Source organism: Schistocerca serialis, chromosome 1 (assembly GCF_023864345.2).
Source record: "Schistocerca serialis cubense isolate TAMUIC-IGC-003099 chromosome 1, iqSchSeri2.2, whole genome shotgun sequence".
NCBI lineage: Eukaryota > Metazoa > Arthropoda > Insecta > Orthoptera > Acrididae > Schistocerca > Schistocerca serialis.
The window spans coordinates 548405787-548431836 of NC_064638.1; positions in this window are offsets into that span (position 1 = coordinate 548405787).

Consider the following 26050-nt stretch of genomic DNA (forward strand, 5'->3'; position numbering starts at 1 on the left):
GGCTTCAAGATATATGAGGAAAACTGAGAACGGTGATATCGCCGCAAATAGTAACTATATTAACTGGAAAGGTTTTACGAAGCTAGAACACAACGTTGACATGATATGTAGCACTCTTATCTTAAGGTTAGTTAAATAAAGCATAAAATATATAACTGGTTGGTTAAATGGTGGATCTAGTGTGCAGAAGAAATCCTAAAAGCTAGTTTCAGGCCGAATGGAATTTATACTCTCAAGAAAATGAAGTTCTAGCGAAAATTCCGACATCTGAAACAAGAAAATGTAGCTGGAATCACACTGACTTGGAAAGAAGCCTTTACCAGTTATCTACAAGGATCACGTGCAGCAGAAATACAGTCTCTGAAGAAAAGATAGAAGAGAATTACATTTTCTCTGATATTCCCTAACATAGATTAGAAGAAGTAGTAGTATACGTAAACAAACGAAAAACAAAGAACAGCATCTACTTCAGCTGTGAAGCATAAGAAACAATGTCTGAAAAATTGCATAAAGTTCTGATAAAAGTGAATGGGACATATACACCTCATGACATGATTCGACTTGTGGGTGGGACAACTGTTTGTCAGATACTGAAATTGAGGACTTTGTACCATCAGTACAACTATTTGAGAAGCCAAACGAAGACACAGAGGAAGCAACTAACACAGAAAAGTGGTCTACTGGTACTTTTGAGGTTACAAAACTTGAACACCAAATCAAAAGTACAAGTGAGGTAGCTACAGGTAATACGATTAAAAAGTCATGGTCAAGAGATATCCCATACTGAAGACTTAAGTGTTGCGATAATAAAGTTCACACGAAAATCGACAAAACGTCAAAATGCTTTATTTTTTTTTTTTTAGTTTTTGATGGTGTTTGTGAGGTTGTATATTCACATACTGTCTACGTGTTAAAGCAGCTTACTATTGAAGGGTATCATTATACTTTTTCTTATGAGCTGCATAACACTTTCGCTGTCTCTTTTTCGTGACTTATAGATTGTTGCAGTTGTTTTCTGAAAAATAGCGCAAAATTTAAATCACATCCAGTTTTTCTTTCTCCTTGGCCCTATCAATGATATCACTTTCCGCCCTAATTTACACAAAATTATGTTCAAACAACTGTTTTGATTACAAAACGCATGGTGTCTGAAGTTAGAAAACTAGGTTTGCAAATTGATACACCTATATAGTTATATTAATAAACATTAAAATAATTTACTTAATAGAGCATTTGTTTACAGTGACATTCTACCAGAATTATCACAAGGAGAAACCTTTAAATGTATAATGAAATAAAATTGCAACGTCAAAATTTTAAAATTTCCGAAATTTGCTCATCTTACGGTATAAAGCATCCAGATACATTTCAAAGCACGCTAAAATGTCAGTGAAAGCAGCTGTGACATGATGCTGCAGCTTCTATCATTATTGTAATTCTGTGTACTGTAGCAGATATTTTGAAACAGTAATCTCTGTGCTAAAATTTATATTCTACTCTGGTATATTTTCAGAGCATGCTGCATTACCTGACAACATAAGGATCGTTAAGTAAAACGTATCTGCTCACAATTCAGAGGTATTACACACTGTCCAGACTGTATTTGCATCATTGAATAATTAGTTAACCGAAATGGTGGCCTGACGAAAGGCAAATGATACATTCTGGATTTCAGTTTGAGATGCATCCTTCAGAAATTTTTGAATTGCTTGTGTATACACAGGTCCAGTGTTTACTGTGCAGTGGTTAATTAATAATTATATTCCGTTAAATTTAGTGAAGAATGATAGTTGTCAGTACTTTCAGTAAACATTCCTCAGGTAGCATTGCACATATGACACACATGCATGGTAAAGTCCATTTTTGTTTTGTCTCCTCTGGATGTCGTAGGAACAATAACTGTCGTGTATTTGATTTTTACAGTCACCTACGGCAACTATGGGAGGGAACATGAAGTTGTTTGGGCAACCATTTACACACTGGCTTAACTTAATGCCTTCATGGCTGTAATTTGTGCAGTTGAGAACACTACTACCATTTCCGCCAGTCAATAGATCTATGTCAATATCTGTTGCCACATAATCCACAGGCCAGGTTAACCAAATATACTTTATAAATATTTCAGTTGATTACACTGCATGACTTTATGCATACAAAAGCTGTGGGAGATTTCTGAAATATGAATTCTGTAAGCATTATGGTAGATATTTATTGCAAGTTATAAAACAGCACAGTAGATTAACAAATAAACATTTACAATTACAAATGTAAGCCTTGCGTCTAAGGAAACAAGCTGTAAACAAATTTTGTCATATATATAGTATTACTAGTCATATCACAATGTCAGTTCAGAAGGAAGGTGTGTGAAATTCGATAAGCTGCATCATAGAATATGTGAGTATTGATAAATAAAAAGCACCAGTTTGCTTTTGTTCTACAATATTACTTTAGTAAATATCACATTTTACTTTAGTGATTATTACATTTAGTAAATGTCTGAAGATGGCGTTGTAAGCCGAAAACCGGTTAACAATGAAAGTAATATTGTAGAACAAAAGCAGACTGGTGCTTTTCATTTATTATAATGTTGTTGTACCAAGAACCGACGGAAGATTCTGTTAATATGCAGTATATGACATAAAATACATAGTATCGTACATACTACAGAGCAAACTGTCCTTAAAATAAAGTTCTCAAGGACCTGCAATCGCGTGGAACTGTGTTACGCCATACCCGGCAACACTGGTGTGTAGCTTGCTTCCCCTCCTCGCGTTTCCTACCCCGGTGAGCTGCCTGCGACGCTGAGTCTCGACAGCTTTTACAGATGGAGATCCCACTCGCGCCTCACGCCAGACACGAATTACGCTCTGTGGCTCGTTCCTTGTGTGCAAAAAGGATGCGCCGGTGGAAATTTATTCACAACTGTGTGAAGACTACGGAGAAAAGTGTATGAGCGTACAACATATATGCAAATGGTGCAGACGTCCCTGACGAACAGCGATATGGATGGCCATCGGTTTCAGACGGGACGATTGCGAAGGTGCAAGAAGCAATGCTGAAAGACTGAAGGGTGACAGTTCGGGAGCTCTGTGAGATGATCCATGATGTCAGCAAAACCAACGGGGAACAAATTTTTACAGAACATTTAGGTTATGATAAAGTTTGTGCAAGGTGGATCCCGATAATGCTCACGGAAGGCCACAAACGGGAACTTATGAAAGCGGTCATCGAATTTCTTGAGGCCTACGCAACTGATGGCGAGGAATTCTTGGACTCTGCTGTCACAGGGGGGGTCCACTACACAACACTAGAAACGGAACAACAATCCTTTCAGTGGAAACATCCGCGGAAAATTAAACGAACCGTATCTGGCGGCAAAGTGATGACCAGCGTGTTTTGGGACACGAAGGGATTACTGTTGTGTGAATTCCTCCAAACCGGTACAACAATTTATAAAGACCGTTACTGTGAAACGTTGAAGAAGCTTTGCCACACCATCTAAAACGAGAGACATTCAAACGAAGGGAGAGCGTGTCCATCAAGACAATGAGTAGTAGAGGGAGCATAAATGAGAACAGTGGCGTATTTAAGTTCAGAAAATAATGAAAAGTTTCATTTGACCTTTAGTAACTACAACTAGCTGACGATGTTACACAAAAACAAATGCATATGAGATATGGATTGGTGTTTCATAGGTATGAAAGCTATACAGATTCTCCCTGAGATAGTCCCTTTTGTAACGCAGACTGACTGCGTTTACATGAGTCTACTGTGAGACCCAACTCTGTTCAAAGAGAATCACGCACGATGAACTATACCACAAAGTATAGTTCACCTGTGAACAGGGAGCTATGATCATTTAACAACCCTATGCCCGTGCATAAGCAGTCTTTCACCTTGATTCAGGCAGCAGCAGAAAACGGCGCGCTGTGGTACAGGGGCAATCACTGCGGCACCTGTAATGTTCTGATGCGTCCACAAAAATTTATGAACTGCGTGGTGTGGCGTTCTGCTTATCAGAGCGCGGGAAACTTGCCTATCAGAGTCCTGAAATGCCAGCAGATTTCAGTGTGAGATACACCCGTTCGCTGTTCTAGCCAAACCAGTTTGACTCAAATGCACGTCAGGGCATGCTGGAATTGTCAAACTTCAGACGGCCAATTCAGGACGAAAAAGTGACACACGATATGTCTGAGATGATATGCAGTACCACCGTCAGTACAGTTGAAAGCAGCACATGCTCTTAGTCCACAACTAGCTACAGACCACCCACTAGGGACGAACATGAAGTACGCCACGAGGGGAGGACCAGGAGACAAATGAGGCAAAGAACTTCCCACCAAACCTCGGCGTGGGAGAAGAATTAGCAAAAACGAAACTGCCCTCACATTTCAAAGAATAATCGAAGTAACCTCTGCTCGTTAAATCTCCGCTCTTGAATGTTCCGCTGGCCTTGTAGCCAACCAAGACAGATCACCAGGGTTCCCACGCTGCAGCCTATACTTTCCATATACTGAGAGGAGCCAATCAACGACTCCAAATCTATCTTGTCTGAAAAAGGGCATTAGACTATCGTCCTCACGATAAGCATGGCCATATCATTTAGTGACCGAACTGTAGCACAGAGAGCAGAATGAATGATACAAACTACAGTTCCTACATCCTGTTGACTGTAGCCAATATATTCTGTATTATTAAGTATAATTAATTGTGATTTTATAAAAGTATGATTATTTCATTCTGTTTGAACTGGTGCCTTACTTTGTTATAAAGTAATGGGGGGCCACATGAAACATAATTTAATAATGCCAGTTCCTGCTCCCAGCTATAAATGATTTTCTAGTAAGTATAAATTGGTTATTAATTTAAATAATATCGTTAGTAAGATAAATAAATATTAAAATTATAAGTAATATTATGTACTTATACTTTACTTAAGATTACTTCTCTAGCATGGTATAAAATATTTAAATGACTATTATGTATCTGTTAAGAATTGTTATCTGATCATAGCATATCCATATCACATTCTTTGATTTGATGCATGTACATGTAAAATAATGGTCTGTCACAAGTATAAATGGAAGATGCTGAGCTTACGTTGTTCATGAATTTCAGAAATATATACCAAGCCAAGTGCAGTTTAAGAAAAGTTTTCATATCACTTATGTGGATATTAACAATAGTTTGCAGACAGTTTGCAGTTAATTAACTTCGAAATGATTCAATTACAGACAGAACTGCATAAAATATGATGATATGTAGTTCTCTTGAACCATTAAAAAATTAGAATTAACGGTAAAGATGTTGTCAGGTGTAGATGGATAAATATAAGAAATTAAATTGCATGGTGTACAGTGGTATCATATTTCTTGAGGAACTCCTTATTTAAGCTAAGGTTTTGATGTTCTGACAGTCATGTTAAGGAAAACCTATCTTATAATACAGTTCAGTACATCTTATAAAAATATTTGTTGTAATACACCGCCACAATGACGATAAATACTGTTTTTCACAAAAATTCAGTTCACACTATAAATGTTTATAATAACGCTGATCTACATGCGAACTTTAAGGTGTATGCCTTACCCAGTGTCAAATATTATAGCGTAGTACATTTTAGTGCCACTGCATTTAATAGCAAAACTAATATTTATGCCAACTTCTTGACTGCTTCTACATCCTTCAGGACAATATCACTGGGTGTTTGTGAAACACGAGAAAGTGTAAACATCAAAATTATTGTAAGGAAATGAGGTATTTTGTAATTATGTCACACATTTTCACATGTGTCAGAATCCCCTAACTATGCACTATGAAAAGAAAACTGTATTTAATCTAATATAATGTAATTATTACATACTAACACTATGCTTTATGCTAGAGTGAAGCTCTGATTTCACGCGTGTAGGAAAGGGTAACATTTTTCAATGAGTAACACTAGACATTCAACACTAGATAAAATGCGCTAAGTTATAGAACGTAGCACCATAACCTTACATAAAAGTAGATTAGCTAAAAAACATGGCATTTCACGGCAAAGGTTCACTGTTAGTCAACAAAAGGGTGCTAACGCTATATCAGGCCTTTGAACTGCGTTTATCATTAGCATGTTGCATTTCTTGTGTTTCTTATACACTTTCATTTTCAAAATTTTGAACCACTGCAGAGCATTATGCTTACATCGATGAAGCTAATTGTCACTCTACTAATTAAAACCCCTCATTATTGTGTAACAAGACAAGCTTCACATCCCTATGCAACATTCATTCTCACAAGAGCACTGCAGAATTGTAGTTAGGCTTAGGAATAAAATTGTGTTAAAATTGGCTGCAATGACACTAAATGTAACGCCATAAATCCATCATTGTAGACGGTGGTTGCTTGACCTCAGCTATTCAGTATGAAATGTCACATTAAAACACTCGCAGCTTTATACATTTCCAGCTTTACTTGTATTTCTTTGTGCAGTCAGTTACAGCTTAACATTACGCCATCTCCAGGCCCTCTGACCAGCAGTAGATTTCTTCTTAACATAGATGAGTATACACATACCAGCGCCTGAATATTGGCCCCTATTTTGACTGTGCAGGAGGTAGGATTCTTTATACACGTCGGTCAAGGGTCTGAACACGGTGTATTTTAATGCTGAAAATGGTTGCACAAATAAATAAAACTGGAAATATAGGGGACTGAAGCTGATTTGGTTTGCCATTTCCAAGTGGAACGTGTACACTGGTTCACAATGGTGGTGCTATTCACAATGGTGGTGCTACGAATGCCAACATTGAGATTAACTCAACAGAGACAGGGAGCTCATTGCCTCATAATGTCTGTGTGTGTGTGTGTGAGTGTGTGTGAGTGTGTGTGTGTGTGTGTGTGTGTATGGGTGGCTGTATTGAAAGGGTACAGTACCACCCGACATTGAAAATAGGTACAACATACTTCATTATTCTTGTCAGAACAACACATTTTTTGTAAAAATAACTCAATTTCAATTAATACAGCGAAGCCAGATACCAGTGTAGGAAAGAATGACAATTTATTTATTTAATTGATCACATGTGCACTCCCACAAAATAAATCCCTACATCCAGTTTGGTGAGATCTGTGAAATGAATGAATGTATGGTCGTCTGCTAACCACAGATTGTGAATGTGAATATATGATCATCTTTGAGACGATCCTTTGGCCACCTTTGGTGGGACCAAAGAGATGAAATTTACCTGAGCTTTGAGCGCCTGAAATGTGGCTGACCAATACGGTAGCAAGGTGCTCCCCCACTTCGTCAGAAGTGCGAGAGGACCTGAAGAACGACCATGTTTCAGCACCCTGCTGCTGGATCTTGTGCTGTTAAGACCTGTCTTATGTGTGCACCGTAAAGACAAAAGAGTGGAGACATGGTATGCATGTGGAATATTTAAGAGTAGTTTGAAATAATAATTTCTCTATTTCAGGAACTTTTGTGGGGAGAATTAAATGTCAGGCAGGTAATATTAATGGGATCGTAGCAATCTTTGGAAGTGACCAACGGTCACAATGAAACCACATGTAGCAATAAGTTGAAATACTTCCGTGTGCTTAAGTTAAGCTGAATTACTAGCGTGTGTACTATAAGTCGAAATATTTAAGAAACAGCGTGTGCAGGACTTGAAATTAGAGCCGAGTACTTCCACGTGGTGAGTACTGTGTGAGTCTCAATCTGTGTATGAGACAAAGGATAAAGAAAAGTACTCATCCATGGTATCAGTTGAGGACTCGTGTGTGTGATGAATATGTTCTTAATATTACTTTGCGTGATATGTTTCCGTGTGATGCTTGATTCAAACTATAATACTCTGAGAGAGAAGCAAGGTGAGTCAGTCGTCTATCCAGCAACGCCACTTGGCTTGCATTGCACAGGAAGACGTGCATATATCTCCAGAGTTCATAGTAGGAAAGTAGAATTACGAAGTGGGGCAGTGTCGTGTGAAACTGGGATAAATATTAATTGAAGTGGGAAAGCTGAAAGTGATAATGTTGTGACTATCCCTGTGATGTATTTCATGTTGTAGTGTGGTGTATGTCATGTAATTTAAGTATGTCTGGTTTGCATGGGAGAGTAGCAAGGTAGTTTCAGAGGTAGTGGGATATGCGTGTTCCTTTTGTACCGGTCGGACTGGAGGAAAGTTTCGTGATGATGGTTGTGAGAGTCGAAGTGTGAGATATAGCAAAAGATCCACCATCCTACCCAGAAAGTGCATGGTAGCGTTAAATAATTACGAGACCATAAGATAGAGAATCACCAATGTAAAGCCATGCCCACTGGGCGGAATTTCTCATGTGTTATTGTTGTAGGTTATAGAATTTGTGTGTTTAGGTTATAGAATTTATCGGAATAAATGAGATAGTGAAAAGAAAAAGATTGGTGGCCTTTTCCTTCGAATTGTATGTTGTCATGATATCCAGAAATTATAATGAGTGCGCCATTCATATTCAGTGCGGTGGCCACGTGTTGATAAAAGCCGTTAAATAATAAAAAAAGAAAATGTGGTATTGCCAGTGCGTAGTGAACAGTCAGAGTTCTGTAAATTACTGATAGTCAGAAGTGCATTTCCGTTGCATATTATTTATACAGGAGGATAATTTGTAACTTAATTGTGAGTGTGAGAGTTCATGTTACTCGATAAATAAGAATGAATCAACCGGCTTGGCAGACCACTCATCTTGCAGACCTGACTACTTGATGCCACAGTATGAGCAAGGCATGTGGGTGCCTCTCATAATTTCGACCCTGCCAGGATTTTGCTGTTAGGGTTTGCTGTTAAGATATTTTAATGGAAGGCATTGTGATAGCGCTAAGGAGTAAAATTTGTTTTTGTTTGCAATTTCTTTCTGGATTGGTGAGGATCTTTATTTTTTTTTGTGTAATCGCTTGCGACATAGTCCAAGGCTGGAAGAACGTTGTATAAATTGATTTTGCGTAATGTCCGTAGTAACTAGGTCACAGTCGAAAATTGTAGTCACCATGGAGAATAGTGATTCTGGGGTGAACGTAGCAGCGCAGCAGGAAGTAGGTGTCAACCCTGGGTTAATGAGCGAGAACGGCAAACACTCGGAAGGGGCTGAATGTTTCAGCGGACCGTGTCTAGGTGATCCTTTAAGCGGCGGGCTTTGTTAAGAATCGGGGGCTTTTCCCGACGACGCGGGTGAGCCGGGGCTAGGTCAGGTATGCAGTGAAAGTGCAGCTACCCTTAGCGAAGCTATGGTTTCTCAGGCGAACAAGGTGAGCGCACCGAAAGTAGCAAATGACAATGTGCTACTGCAGTTTTTACAGAGGATGGATAAAGATAATAAGGAGAGAAATAGGGAGAATAAGGAAAGATTGGAAGCGATGGATAGGGAGACTAAGGAAAGATTGGAAGCGATGAATAGGGATAATAAGGTGAGAGATAGGGAGACTAAGGAAAGATTGGAAGCAAATAAGGAAAGATTGGAGGCAAATAAGGAAAGATTGGAGGCAATGGATAAGGGACACAAAGAGGCAATGAGGTAGCTACACACAGTTATCGATGAGCGTCTGTCCGCAGTTAATAATCGGTTAGATGAGGGGGAGAAGAATCTGGATGTGGTGAAGCAAGTATGTGATGCCGTGAAAGAAAAAGCCAATAATTTGGAGGTACGAATAAGTGCAATAGAGAGCGATATTACAGAACGTAGGGACATGTTGCCGGATGAGCGAATCAAAGAGATAGTGGAGGACTTACTTGCAGATAAACAAGGGGCATTAAACAGCGTGGAAGCTCAAGTCACCCGGCAGGAAGTGGCGCAAAATAAACACAGGGATGAAGTTGCGGAGGTAGTGGTCAGAATGAATACGATTAGCGCAGATGTAGAAAAGATCAGTAGAGGCGAAACAGGCTCTGACAGTATGCAGCGAGAGGTTTATGCCGACCAGGAGGAGATACAATCACTATTACAGTTTAAAGAGTCACAATTAGAAACAAATAGGAAACATAGGGAAGAACTAGCACAGTTGCAATTAGCGTGCAGAAGCGAAGGTGAAACACCACCAGGTAGACTGCAGAGGGAGAGTGAGATAAATTCAAAAAACGAAAATAGGCAGAAAGAGGAAGACGAACTCAGAGAGTTAGAAGAACGGTTATGTCGGATAAAACAGGTGGCAAACCCAACTGGGTATAGTCCAAATCTCGGAAAACATAAATGCGGAAGAAGAATGTAGGAGGCACTTCGTGTCGGTACAAATTTACACTTGTTTTCCGGATCCTGATAATTACCAACATCCATGCCTGTGGGTGTCTCAATTTCAAGATTCATTACCTTCATCGTGGGGACCGCTCCTCAAAATAAAGTTTGTGTGTAACCATTTGAGGGACGAGGCTAGAGCGAAAATGCGGGAAGTTATTAAAGACTGTAGTAGCTACAAGATACTTTGTGACAAGTTTTTAAATGAATTCTGGTCGAAAAGTAAGCAGGACCAGGTTAAGCAAAGCATATTGATGATGCCAAATTTTAACGAAGGTGGTATAAGAGATCCAGTGTCGTGCTATCAGGAAACGCTGAGACGAAATAGGTATTTGGATGTGCCATACGAAACTGGGGAGCTCATTAGGATCTGTATAGCGAAGTTGCCAGTGAAATTGCGCAGAGATATAGTGATAGCAGGCAGAGGCTTAGACGATTCCGCGTCATTTCAGCACTTGTTACAGGAACTGGGTAATGAGAGCAATATTGCGAACGGCGACACGACTCATAGGTCAGACAGAGTCGAAGATAGGAACGACAGAAGCTATCAGAATGACAGGAGAGCATGGAATCAGAGGAATGACGGAAATGGAAGATGGCGAGGAAATAGGGGGCAGAATTCATGGGGATATCGACCGGCAAACCGGGAAAATAGAAGATGGGACAGAGATGGAAGAAGAAGGGAAAATGAAAATGATGGGCGAAGAGAGGATAGGCAGTCATTGGGTTCACGACAGGACAATCACTGTCACAATGACGGAGGGAGAAGAAGGTGACTACATGATAGACGGGTATAAACCAGGACTATTAATGATGTAAATATTAGGTATATCGATTACGGAAAACTAAGGGAGAATCTGTTAGAGGAGGTAGGAGATGTGGGGAGTGAAGGCCACCCAATAATTAGCGTAGAAATAAATAATATAATCGTTCCTTGTGTCATCGACACAGGCAGTGTAATGAGTGTTTTGAGGGAATATGTGTTTAAGTGTTGTAGTCTTACAAAACCATGGCGAACGTTGCTATTGCAAAGGACAACAGTGAGAGGGGCAGTTACAGGAAAGGGAATTGAGGTTAAGTTACAAGCGCAGGTAGACTTTGTGTGCCAGGCGAAGAGGTTTAGTACAGTGTTCATGATTGTGTCATCTCTAACTGTTGAAGGGATACTAGGCGTTAATTTTTTGAACCAATATAAAGCAGTCGTTAACATGAGAAATGGTTCGATGGAGTTGAAACGAGATTCGGAGGATATTACATTAAGATTTGACGATTGCTTGTATGCTAAAGATAACGCACACTTAGCATTATGTCTGGCGGTAAAGTCCGGTAGACAGGCACAGAATACGGGGTTCGAACAAGAGAAGAAGGAAATTCATAAATGTTTGGAGGAGGAGATCAGGGAGAAAATCTGGCATTTACGAGGGACCACGGTCTACGGGGAATTGCAGAAAATTTTGTACGAGAATAGAGAGGTATTTAAACATGCTGCGGGTACAATAAGAAATTTTGTGTGTAGATTCAAGGTCAAGCCTCATAAACAGTTTAGGGCCCAAGTGTACCCGATACCTGTTGTGTACAAAGAAAGAGTGGAAGCTGAGATCGAAAGCATGCTACAACAAGGGATTATCGAACCAGCATCCAGTCCGTACAACAGCCCTTTAGTTTGTGTTGAAAAAAAGGATGGGTCAATTAGATTAGTTTTGGACGCAAGAAGGATTAATAAGATAATAGAGCCAGAGACAGATCGGCCGCTGACACTTGACGAATTGCTACAAAAGTTCCACGGTATCAGAGTTCTCAGCTCAGTTGATTTGAGAATGAGTTTCTGGCAGGTGGAGTTAGATAGGGGGTGTAGAAAATACACTGCTTTCTTGTGCTACGGGAAATCGTATCAATTCCGGAAACTACCATTTGGGGTAAATGTATCATCCGCGGCATTTATCACAGCGCTAGATACTGTCATTCCTAATGAAATAAAAGATAAGGTAACAGAGTACGTGGATGACGTCCTGATAGCCGAAAGAAACTGGGAAGACCACAATAGAACGTTAAGTATATTGCTCGGTGCACTGGAGAGACATGGGGTGACCGTGAATTTAGGAAAGTCAGAATTTGGACGAAAAGAAATCGAGTTTCTAGGTCACGTTGTGACACCAGAGGGAATAAGACCAAATCCAGACAAACTCGAAGCAATCAGAGAATTTCCGGTGCCAAGAACAAAACGTCGCTACGGGGTTATATAGAATTAATCAATTTTTGCAGGAGGTTCATTAAGATTGGGGGTGCAGCGACACCCAGACTATGTCAGCTGACTGTTAAGAAAACGGTATGGAATTGGGATCCTGTCGCGCAGGAAGAATATGAGGCGTTAAAGAAGGCACTGCTATCGGCACCTCTTCTCGGGCATCCAGACCTACGGAAAGAGTTTTGTATGGCCACGGCAGTTCCCGTAGTGGACTTGGGGTAACATTGTTCCAAGAGCAAGAGCAAGGAGGAGAAGTAATACAAAAACCTATTGCATTTGCGAGCCGAGTGCTTAGCAAAACTGAGAGAAATTATACGGTAACTGAGCTTGAAGCTTTGGCAATAGTATGGGGTTTTAGCAAGTTTAGATACTATTTGTATGGGAGGCATACTAAAATCTATACTGACCACAAGTCACTACAGTTTCTGATGTCGGCCAAACTTAACCATAGACGACTCGCTAGGTGGGCACTCTATTTACAGGAGTTTCAGTTTACGGTCATGTATATTCCTGGGCCGCAGAATATAGTGGCAGATGCGTTGTCAAGGAACCCAGTAGGTCATGGTCAATGCTTTGATGAGGAGGTAAACGAGAACAGATATATTGTATATGCAGGGCGTGCCGTTCGAGAAATACATAGGGGCGGTACTCACAAATATCGCGAAAGAGCAGCATAAAGACGCGTCATGGAGAATGGTGAAGGACAGAGTTAGAGCGAACTTAGATGCCAATATAGCGCGCTTGTATACAATTCAGAACGGGGTCCTTTTCTACCGTAGAAATTCGAGCACAGAGGACTGGGGGTCGTGTATAGCAAATGAAATAGTCAACAAGTTGATCTGGTACACGCACCTAAGTTACGGGCATTACGGGGCAAGGAAATGCTGTAAGAAGTTAAGGGAATCAGTTTAATTCATTAGTATGGAGAGGAGGATCAAGAACGTGCTTGGTAGTTGCAAATTGTGCCAGAAGGCAAAATCGTTTACTATCTCACGCAGAGCACCACTTTTTCCGATAGTGCCAGGTAGATTGAGGGAATTCGGAGCAGCAGATTTGTTTGGCCCGCTACCTAAGTCAGTGCAAGGATATAAATATGTTTTAGTAGCAGTGGAATTGGTGTCAAAGTATGTGACTTTTACCGCATTGAAACGTGCGACGGGAAGGACAGTAGTAGCAGCGATCGTTAAAAACTTTTTGCGAGAAGTAGGAACTGTAGAAAAGTTCATAGCTGACAATGGACCACAATATAGATCCAGACAATGGCTAACCACACTGAAGAGAAGAAGGATAAAATCGGTGTTCATATCCCGATACCATGCTGCAAGTAACCCCAGTGAAAGAGTGGTAAAAGAACTGGGAAAGTTGTGTAAGATCTATTGCCATAGAGCAGTATTTCTCTCAAAGATTTTCAGGACATCCTCAATGAGCTACCACATGGAGCAACTGGTTTATCACCAATTACGGTACTAAAGAATGAACCACCAACAGATCGAGTCAGGGAGCTGGTAGATTTTCTGGGATCAGGAAAGCAGAGGCACACAGAAATTGTCAAGGTTGCGATAGAGCGTATTAAGAAAGCAGCTAAGGATAGGCAGGAGAAGCAGAAAGGAAAGATCCGTAAGATCGAATTGGCAGTAGGAGACAAGGTTCTAATTAAAACTCATCGATTATCAAAGAAGCACAGATTCCTAACTAGCAAATTCTTTACGGTGTTCAAATGGTTCAAATGGCTCTGAGCACTATGGGACTCAACTGCTGAGGTCATTAGTCCCCTAGAACTTAGAACTAGTTAAACCTAACTAACCTGAGGACATCACAAACACCCATGCCCGAGGCAGGATTCGAACCCGCGACCGTAGCTGTCTTGCGGTTCCAGACTGCAGCGCCTTTAACCGCACGGCCACTTCGGCCGGCTTTACGGTGTATAGTGGACCATTCAGAGTGAGGGGGGATTGTCCATGAAAATGCTGTACTGATTGAGACGATCAAGGGAAAACAATCGCATGGGCTTCACCACATTTCTAACATCAAATTATGGAAAAGTTAAGGATAGATCGAAAGTAGGCAAGTTATGGTACATAGACAGTGTATTTATTTGTGGTGTGTAACGTTGTGTAGGGTCAAATCGAACATAACTATTTTCAGGCGGGATGTCAGGAAGTATGACGGAATAGACTGGTCGAATGAGTCATGAACAGGAGTCGACAGAGTGGTGTATGTACGTATTTTTTGTCATATGAATAAGGATCAAGCAGAAACGACGTGATGATTAATGAGTGGATAAAGATGGTAGATAGAGAGAGAAGCGACGTGATAAATAGTAGTTGATAAAGGTGATATTTAAGGAGAGAAGCGACGTGGAGCAGTGTGATTAATGAAGAGAGATTCGACGTGATGAAACAGTGGTAAATGAAGGTGAGTAGAATCAATAATGTGGAGATATCTTAGATATATGTTACAGAGAGACCTGTGTATGCTGCAATCGAGATTGATGCGAATGGCGAAGGAAGGCCAGGAAATGATGGAGTAATGGACGGGCGGAGAGCCGAAATACGAATGAAGAGATGAGGACAACTGCACAACGTGAAGGGACATAAAGGGAGTATGAGATCCAGGTGAAATGTCGCAATTCTAAGTTGATATTTAGCAGGATGAATAATCGGTAAAGTGAATGCAGAGGTAAGCCGATGGAGAGAGGTGCCAGAGTGAAAGGACGAATTCGGAGACTAGAATGCTAATCTCCGAAACAGCTTCATGTGTTATGTGGTTGAGTATAAGGGAGCAAAGGCTATTGTTGGACTTAGAATCTTTCTCCGTCTATTATGTTACTTGTCTGTTTGTTGTCGTGACAGTGGTGGTGTTAAGGTTAGCTGACTTCTAGATCTATTCTGTTAGTGTATTAATGGATTGAATGAGAAGGAAAATGTGATGTCTGGTGAGTGAGAGTCGTAGAGTAGTGTGATCAATGCGCACACTCCTGTAAAGGGGATGCTACCGATCCATAACTAAAACATTATTGTGTTATTGTTTGATTTGGATGAACCTCGATGGCAGGTCAGGATCTGACATCATGTGGATGGTTCATACATGCCCTAGAAATGTTGTTATATATAATAAAAAGGTAAAATACATAAAGAGATACTAATTTCTGTTTGTCACAAGCATAAAGGTGCATTATATGTTGTAGATTTAGAGTCATCAATTTCTAAAATGTTTATTGTGTTAGGATGTTAAAGTAGTTTACTATTTAACAACATGTGGTAGGTAATTGTGAGCTCTGTAGATTATTTCTTATTTTTTTGTTCGAACACTTTCAAGGGGTATTAATTTCAGTTTGTCACAAGCACAAAGGTTCATTGTATATTGTAGTTTTGGAATCAACAGTTTCTAATATTTTCACTGTGATAGGATGTTAAAGTAGTCCACTATTTGATATTGTAATTATGAGCTGTATAGATTGTTTCTTATTCCTTTTTTTTAACACTTTCATGTCTTGTATGAGGGACGGCAGGTACAATCTGTAGCACAAGTATGGGCTGTATATAGAAAAGGGATAAATGTTGATGTTGTATGTGTAGAAAACTAGGGTGTATAATTTTATGTTTTTTAGAACAAAGATTCTTTTATTACCAATGTATCTAATAGATCATACATGTAATCAATGAATATTTAAATAATGTAAGAATATCCTTTTGTCTGTAATGTTGCGAGATGCACGGAAGGGTCTGACTGATTGGGTGTCGTAGCGCTGACGTGCTACGAAGAATGCGCCCATACCGCTAGCGGGGCCAAGCTGAAGTCGCCATGGGAGAGGCGACAGAGCCGCGGCACTCCCCACTCCATTGCCGGTCGAGGTACACTCTACGCGCCCACTACATCAGGTCAACGGCCTGGGGCGACACGCACGTACCACTGGCCATTCATAAGTTCCACCACCCTTACGACTGGGGAAAGTATCACGCAGAGGCAACAGCGGGTGGTTTCTTCTGCTCAACGGCTCGCGCGGCAGCGCCACGGCAGAATGAACGACGCGCGGCAGAGTCCGGCGGGCATTTTTTACCAGCAACTATTAACTAGTACTGGACTGTGGAGCCGTGAAACAAGACGACTGCTCGTATGTCTCCATAAGGTGGGAAGTGAAGGACTGGTGTTCCCATGTTGTGAGTGGTGGAAAAGATTTTGTCTTTAGCAGACAGGACGATTATTTTGTTTTGTCTTGACCACTGAACGGTGGGATCCATAAACTTTTGGCAGTGACTTGTTAAGTGTGCTTTGCGAATTGCATGTGGGACGCTTTGGTGACTAATTATTGTATGAACGCAAGAAACTAGAGTGGGACATTGACATTTGCATTTGTAGTAGGAGACATTTCTTTAATTGGTGCAGGAATAAGTGCTGTTTGTTGGAACTTACGACTTTTAATTACATCATGAACTGAAAGGACAGAACCGTGGGTAATAGTAGTTGTAGGGCCATTTCTGGACGACCAGATTCGTGTGGATGGTACTCTGAGAGTGACTATGACGTTTGTGTTTAATGTGAGATACAGTTTACTGTTCAGTGCGTGTTTAAAATGCCGATTTGAGTGACCTAAAGACTTTCGTCCGGGTAACCATGGGAGAGCTTTGACACTGAGACAGTGTTTCTAGGGAACCTGTCAGCAACTTTAGTGACCCCAAGAAAATCACAGAATGAAATGATTCCGTGTGACTCACAAGATAGGGAATAATATATTTGTACTTGTAATTGTGTAATTTTTTTTTTATATGTTTCATTTCTGGAGGTACAGCGAGTGTAATTGTATTTCATTAACATTTGTGTTTAGAATAGTTAGTGCTTTGTTTTTTTTTGTTCTGGGTTACCAGTTCACGTAGCATGTTTACTTGAATATTTGGTACAATGATGCTTTAATTATTAGCCAGTGGTGTAATACTAACGTAGCGACTCTTTTTGCATTGGTCAGTAAGGTTGCCACAGGGGACAAGAGTTTGCGTTGTACAACAAATATCGGAATTAACTGATGCATTTTGATGACGTGAACAGTAATGATCTTGAGGTGTGTTGACTGAAGCCACTTATTTTCGTTATCACAGTGGTGATATTTCACATTAAAGTGTAACGAAGGCTAGTCGAAATGCAAGTTCTTGTCGTCTAAATGTGTAACAACAGAGAAATGAGCAGTAGAGTAAGATACGAGAGCTACTGGTGGATTCAAGCACTTATTGCTAACTATTTATTGCGTGTATTGATCAAAGTTGATGGACTTACTAGTTCAGCAGCAGGTATTTGTACTGGTGGACAAGGATAAGGTTAAACTCACAGTCGAGTAGTGGTGGCAATTGCTTAAGTGATGATAGTTAATGAGGTATGACATGATGTCTTAGATGAACTATATTACATAACCAGTATGTAACTTGTGGTATATTTCATTGTTTTCCTTCTCAGTTTAATTTCTCTGTAGGTTTGATGTACATTTTAAAGTAATGGTATGGAGCCTGACATTCTACATATAACTAGTGTATGCAATTTTTTTTCTTTTGTTGATTTTGTTGTGCATTTAGATATTGCCATGTAAAGATTATTACAACGCAATTTATGAATGTCAGATTACTTGTTCTCTGTTTGGACAGTGAGCTATTTAAAAATTTATGGGTCAATTAGCATTTTTTTATTTGTTTTAGAATTATTGAAGTTTGGATTGCTCCTAAAAAATAACGGCGATCCCAGTAACCAAGCAAATTTTCATCTCACCATTATTTTTTATTTGTATGATGTAATGTTTTATTTGTCATTTGGATTGTTGTAAATTTGTATGTGTACGTTACTCCGGATTGTAGAGAGTACAATAATGCAACAACTGTGTCAATAATTTGGTAAAGTAACAGCATTTAATCGTTTATTTGAGGTCACCAGGGGCTAAGGTCTCCTCCTGGTTATTTTGATGACTTGCTACGTTTGTTCTAATACAGTTTTCTTAAAGAAATGTTCGGAACTACCCTCGCATTGCAAGGATAGTACCATGCCATTTTTTTCTGCATGGGTAGCCGGTGGTGAGTGGGTACAGTACCGCTCGACATTGAAAATAGGTACAACATACTTCATTATTCTTGTCAGAACAACACATTTTTTGTAAAAATAAATCAATTTCAATTAATACAGCGAAGCCAGATATCAGTGAAGGAAAGAATGATAATTTATTTATTTAATTGATCACATGTGCACTCCCACAAAATAAATCCCTACATCCAGTTTGGTGAGATCTGTGAAATGAATGAATGTATGGTCGTCTGCTAACCGCAGATAGTGAATGTTAATATATGATCATCTTTGAGACGATCCTTTGGCCACCTTTGGTGGGACCAAAGAGATGAAATTTACCTGAGCTTCGAGCACCTGAAATGTGGCCGACCAAGACGGTAGCAAGGTGCTCCCCCACTTCGGCAGAGGTGCGAGAGGACCTGAAGAACGACCATGTTTCAGCACTCTGCCGCTGGATCTTGTGCTGTTAAGACCTGTCTTAGGTGTGCACCGTAAAGACAAAAGAGTGGAGACATGGTATGCGTGTGGAATATTTAAGAGTAGTTTGAAATAATAATTTCTCTATTTCAGGAACTTTTGTGGGGAGAATTAAATGTCAGGCAGGTAATATTAATGGGATCGTAGTAATCTTTGGAAGTGACCAACGGTCACAATGAAACCACATGTAGCAATAAGTTGAAATACTTCCGTGTACTTAAGTTAAGCTGAATTACTAGCGTGTGTACTATAAGCTGAAATATTTAAGGAATAGCGTGTGCAGGACTTGAAATTAGAGGCGAGTACTTACACGTGGTGAGTACTGTGTGAGTCTCAATCTGTGTATGAGACAAAGGATAAAGAAAAGTACTCGTCCATGGTATCAGTTGAGGACTCGTGTGTGTGATGAATATGTTCTTAATATTACTTTGCGTGATATGTTTCCGTGTGATGCTTGATTCAAACTATAATACTCTGAGAGAGAAGCAAGGTGAGTCAGTCGTCTATCCAGCAACGCCACTTGGCTTGCATTGCACAGGAAGATGTGCATATATCTCCAGAGTTCATAGTAGGAAAGTAGAATTACGAAGTGGGGCAGTGTCGTGTGAAACTGGGATAAATATTAATTGAAGTGGGAAAGCTGAAAGTGATAATGTTGTGACTATCCCTGTGTTGTATTTCATGTTGTAGTGTGGTGTATGTCATGTAATTTAAGTATGTCTGGTTTGCATGGGAGAGTAGCAAGGTAGTCTCAGAGGTAGTGGGTTATGCGTGTTCCTTTTGTACTGCTCGGTCTGGAGGAAAGTTTCGTGATGATGGTTGTGAAAGTCGAAGTGTGAGATATAGCAGAAGATCCACCATCCTATCCAGAAAGTGCACGGTAGCGTTAAATAATTACGAGACCATAAGATAGAGAATCACCAATGTAAAGCCATGCCCACTGGGCGGAATTTCTCATGTGTTGTTGTTGTAGGTTATAGAATTTGTGTGTTTAGGTTACAGAATTTATCGGAATAAATAAGATAGTGAAAAGAAAAAGATTGGTGGCCTTTTCCTTCGAATTGTATGTCGTCATGATATCCAGAATTTATAATGTGTGCGCCATTCATATTAAGTGCGATGGCCACGTGTTGATAAAAGCCGTTAAATAATAAAAAAAGAAAATGTGGTATTGCCAGTGCGTAGTGAACAGTCAGAGTTCTGTAAATTACTGGTAGTCAGATGTGCGTTTCCGTTGCGTATTATTTATACAGGAGGATGATTTGTAACTTAATTGTGAGTGTGAGAGTTCATGTTACTCGATAAATAAGAATGAATCCAACCGCTTGGCAGACCACTCATCTTGCAGGCCTGACTGCTTGATGCCACAGTATGAGCAAGGCACGTGGGTGCGTCTCAGTATGTGTGTGTGTGTGTGTGTGTGTGTGTGTGTGTGGAGAGAGAGAGAGAGAGGGGGGGGGGAAGAAAGAAAGAGAGAGAACATCACGAACATTTGATTCTCAACTTAGACAACAGTGCAAACCAGATGCAACACACTTCTGTACTGTAGTTACATGTAGTAACTTCACCTAGGTATGATACAAGAGCGCCTCTCAGGCTGCAGATTTTCCACAAATGACACTCTCAAGCCCTGAAGTTAAACATCAGGCCAGCAAAGAGTGCTAGTCGTGTGGGGTATCCGTGGTGTCTGAGGCGCCTCGTCACGATTCGCGCGTCTTCCCGTCTGAGGCTCGAGTCCCCTCTCGGGCATTGATGTATGTGTTGTCCTTAGAGTAAGTCAGTTTAAGCTAGATTAAGTAGTGCGCAAGCCTACGGACCGATGACCTCAGCAGTTTGGTTCAATACTAATCTACACCCCGCTTCCCCCCCCCCCCTCCGCCACCAAAGGGTTCTAACACGTTCAAAGAATGGCAGCATATCCAGTCACCCATACGGGCAGAATCACGTCATCAACTGTTACAGAATCCTCACTTCCCCTGGGCTCAGTCTCAGAGTTAGGCCACTCCATATGTATCACTGATACCGTTGGAAGGTCAGCTGTACTGGGTGCCAGATACTCTGCTGAATACAATGAAACATCTATAGACGCTGCCACCTTGGAAACTATCGCTAAGAGTCCACAGCCATCATAGGTTCATCATTAGGTCCATTACTAGCAACACCTACATCACAGCATAGGATACCGAAAGGGAGCAGTGCTCTGATATATAGATAACCATACAGGATCCCAAAGTGCTTACAAACTTTTCTGAAAAAAATTTATTAACCAGCAGTTGGCTCATGGAATCATTGACAAGAGTGATAGCACCTGGAGTGTGGTATTGTCATTGTGCCCAAAGAGTAATTGGATGGTACCAAAAAATACAGGATCTGTTGTAATTATCACTTCTGAAGCGCAAAGGCCCGTGTGTATCCCATCCTGAACTTTACAGAGGGAGTTGACAATCTGGGTCCATGTAAATACTTCTTTACCATGTATTTGAAAAGAGACTATCACCAGCTAGAAGTAGTTCCAGATGAGTTACTGAAGAAAGTTTATTCCACACCTTGGGGACATTACCAGTACCATAGGATGTCGTTTAGGGTGAAATAGGCATCTTCTACATTTTAGAGACACGTCGATGGGGTGCTTTGAGGACTGAAACATAAAAAAATGTATGGTACACTTTGATGATATAATTGTATATTCAAAGGATATGGAAGAACGCATGAAGTGCCAGGAAGGAGGCTTTAAACGACTACTTGCAGCCTGATTAACACTTATTTCTACCATTTCACTGAAACAGAAGTAAAGTGTGTCAGGCACATAATTAGCCAGGAATGAGTAAGAACTGATCCACGCCTGATATCAGCAGTTTGCGATTTTGTGCTGCTGTAGACTACGAAACTGTTGGTATCGTTTTTATGTCTCTATAGTTATTATAGGACGTTTGTGAGGATTTTGTGCGAATTGCCAAGTCCTTCAGTTCCCTGTTAAGAAAAGGAGTGTAATTTGGTTGGTCAGCAGGATGCCAAGCTCCGTTTGAGAAACTGAAACATGCTTTGGTACTAAGTCATCTGTTGATAATTCCTATCTTTGAACAAGAGGTCAACCTGTTCTGTTTGCGCTCAATATCACAATCGGTTGTGTTATGAGCGAAATCGTGTGTAATAGGGAATATCACGTGGTTTATGCATCGAGACAGTAAAGCAAGACAGAACACATCACTTCAAGAATAGAAAAATAAATGCTTGATGTATTTATGGAAAACCTACATTTGATGTTATTTATATAGGCAAAAAGGTAGTTACTGATCATGCTTCCCTTAAGTGGCTACAGGGACTGAAAGACCATTACAGTAGATTAACACAGTGGCTATTGAAGCTAAGCAAGTTTGATAATGAAGTGGTGGATAAAACTGAGAGAATGCACACTAGTGCAGACACAGTAAGGAGGAAAACTGGAGCTTTTCAAGCACTAGGCAGCAACCTGTAAAGTGGATAAAGGTACAAGAGGCTGCATTGACTGTAACCCTACAGTTTGTGACACATAACAGCTTGCTGTGCCGAAGTACAAAGTGTAGGCTGTACATGCTGGTTCCTGCTTCACTCAGAAATGAAGATTTGCAACAGGAAAAGGATGGAGTATGTATAAAAACAGATAGATTCATAGCCAAAAGGTTTTGGTGGAGAACCCGAAAGAAAGATGTTGAACAGTGCCTGAAAGACTGTGTGCATGAGTTCAAAGAGAGCAACTTAACAGTGTATGCCATTACAAAGATCGAAAGTAGGGAAAAAGCCATGGAATATGACACCAATTGGAAATAAGTGCACTGAAAAAAAAAAAAAAGTTGCAAAACCAACAAGGAGTCGTGTGGCATAAACTAAGGTTGACAGGCGTGTCTCTACATCTGAAAGAAGAGATTGTTCACAATTCTTGCCTGTTGCATAACGGTCATGAGCTTTAGTGGTCTTTGAGATTCATTGTGTTGAGTTGATGTTAGTCAAGAATGCCTTTAAGGCTACGAGAAACTGGGTGTTCCTTCTGCGATATTGCAGAAAGACTTGACTGGAATGTAGTCACTGTAGATAATAGCTGGCAGCCGTGGTCACAAGAATGTACAGTCGCAAGAAGACAGGTTCCAGATGGCCACGTGGCACTGGCTAGATTGGAGACCATCATGTTCAGCGTATGGCTGTGTCGTACTTGATCAGTTGCAGCAATCTGAGGAGCAGTTGGCGCCACAGTGATACAGCGAACTCTTACAAAGTGGTTTCTTCAAGAACAGCTCTGAGCCAGATGCCCTGTAGTGTGCATTCCACTCACCCCAAACAACCACCATTTGCAACTTCAGTGGTGTCAATCAAGAGCACATACGAAGGAAGGCTGGAGGCTTGTTGTGTTGTCTGATGAAATACGGTTGTGCCTCAGTGCGAGTGATGGTCATGTGTCGGTTAGAAGGAGACAAGTTGAGGACCTGCACGAAGCCTGTCTGCAGCCTAGACACGCTAGACTACCTGGAGTTATGGCCTGGGTGGAATTTTGTATTACAGCAGCAGTAATTTCGTGGTAATCCCATGCACCCTGATTGCAAATATGTATTTGAGTCTGGTGATTTGACATTTTGTGCAGCCATTCATGATCGGAATAGCATGGGTGTTTTCCAATAGGATAACACTGGCACACATAGCGTTGTTCTAACGCAACATGCTCTACAGAGTGCCAACATGTTGCCTTGGCCTTCTCGATCACTAGATCTCTCTCCAATCTAGCAAATATGGGTCATCAACAAACTGCGTTAACCGTCCCTGTATTGACTGACCAAGCCCAAAGGCATGGAAAACCATCCAGCAAACAAACATCAGGCACCTGTAAAGTCCAATGGATATATGTTTGCACGCTTGCATTCAATATCCTGAAGGGTACGCCGGTTATTGACACACGAGCATTTCACGTTTGCAATGGCTTATCTCGCACTCACGTTAACAAGTGATTTTTCAATGTTCATCATTTAAAGATGTCAACTAGACAAATGTAGGCTAGAAATTTCATTAATCTCCATTAATCACTTTTTGATGTTGAGATTTTTTCCGTCAGTGCATGTTCTATCGACATTAATTCATTTATCCCGGTTCTCAGCATTGGGATGGTTCCTAGGCAATTGAGTTAGCACAGTCATAAACGCGATCGTTAATGATTCGATGCTGCCATTTGGCATTCCTGATGCTATAATTACAGATCAGGGTACAAATTTTCTACCACATCTCTTTACTCATCTTCATTTGCTTCAGAGGGGAAGAACACATAGAAAATGATTTTAGGAAGGCGAACCAAAGGCTGCATTTCATTTGCAGAACACTTAGAAGATGCAACAGATCTACCAAAGAGACTACCTACGCCATTCTAATTAGTCATCTTTTTGAGTAGTGGTGCGCTGTGTATCACCCTTCTCAGATATAATTAATGGACTACATCGAATTAGTTCAAAGAAGGACTGCAAGTTTTTTATCATCGAGAAATTGGGGAGAGAGTGGCACAGACATGATACAGAATTTGGGGTGGAAATAATTAAAACAAAGGCGTTTTTGGTTGCAATGGTATATTCTCACGAAATTTCAAAACAAAGCGTTTTTGGTTGCAATGGTATATTCTCACGAAATTTCAAAACAAAGGCGTTTTTGGTTGCAATGGTAAATTCTCAAGAAATTTCAATCACCAACTGTCTCCTCCGAACGCGAAAATATTTTGTTACCCCCCGCCTACGGAGAGAGGAAACGATCATAATAATAAAATACGAAAAATAAGAGCTGGCACGGAAAGATATATGCGTTCTTTTTTTTCTACGCCTTGTTCCAGAGTGGAATAATAAAGAAATAACGTGAAGGTAGTTCGGTGAAACCCCTGCTAGGCACTTAAGTGTGATTTTCAGAGCAGCCATGTAGATATACATGTGGATTTAAATGTAGCCGATAGCTTCGCACTAGTCTGCCACATACCTAGGCAAATGGTCACATTAAAATGTTAAGTCATTGTGTAAATAACCAGCACAATTATTGGGATTCGTACCTTCAGTACGTCATCTCGGCATTTAATTCGAAAGTACACATTGCTACAGGTCTTTCATTATAACAAGGTGGTATACGGTAGATAGATGACATCTCCTTTCGAGGTTCTGAAACTTTATTAGGTGCTAAGAGGAGTCAGTGGAAACATTCGGGAAATGATTAAGAACAGTTTGGCAAAAGGTCAGACGACACAAAGGCACTCGAACGTCAGGAAAGGATGGGGCAACGCGTGGTGAAATTGACACAGCGTAGAGTGGATCAGTGCGTTCTGATATTAAAACTGTATACACCAAAAGGGAGAATAAAAGCATTTTCAACTAGGTGCTAGTGTCCATTTCAAGTAATAGAAAGGACATCGACAGTAAATGTCAATGTGCAGCTTTCAACCAAGACATCAATCATTCATATAAGCCGAGTCAAACCCTTCAGTGGAGCGCAGGCGTCTTACCACAGACTCCAACCCAGCAGGTGGCACGGAATAAAAACCTAAGAAGGCGAAGAAGCTACTCATTAAAAAGTTCATTATTCACCTAACGATCCGTATGCATTAAGACACCGTGTTTGGTTTCCTTTATTCTATAAATTTTCACTAAGTATTTCTGACCTGAGTTTCTGAGGTTCGCTTTCATTTGCTATGGTGGTTTTTTTTTTTTTTTTTTTTTTGTACTAGCTTGGTTAAGTGCTCCACAGCACTCCACCATCGCATCTCCGCTCATGTGTCCTACACTCACTAAGCAGGCAGGAGCTGGTGGGCTCCTACATCACTGTGCAGAAGGTAAGAAATATGTGGTAGTATACGTACTCTGATAACATTTCTCACGTGTGTTGCACTGTCTGAACTGTAAAATGTTATCAAATCTTTGCGTAGAAGAAAGCATATGTATAGTAGTAACTTTGGAAAAGGGATTGTAAATTGCAATCAAAGAATATTACACTGTAGTGCGAGGCCCTAGTCACACGACCAAGCATTGAAACGGGAATGTGGGAGGAAAGATATTG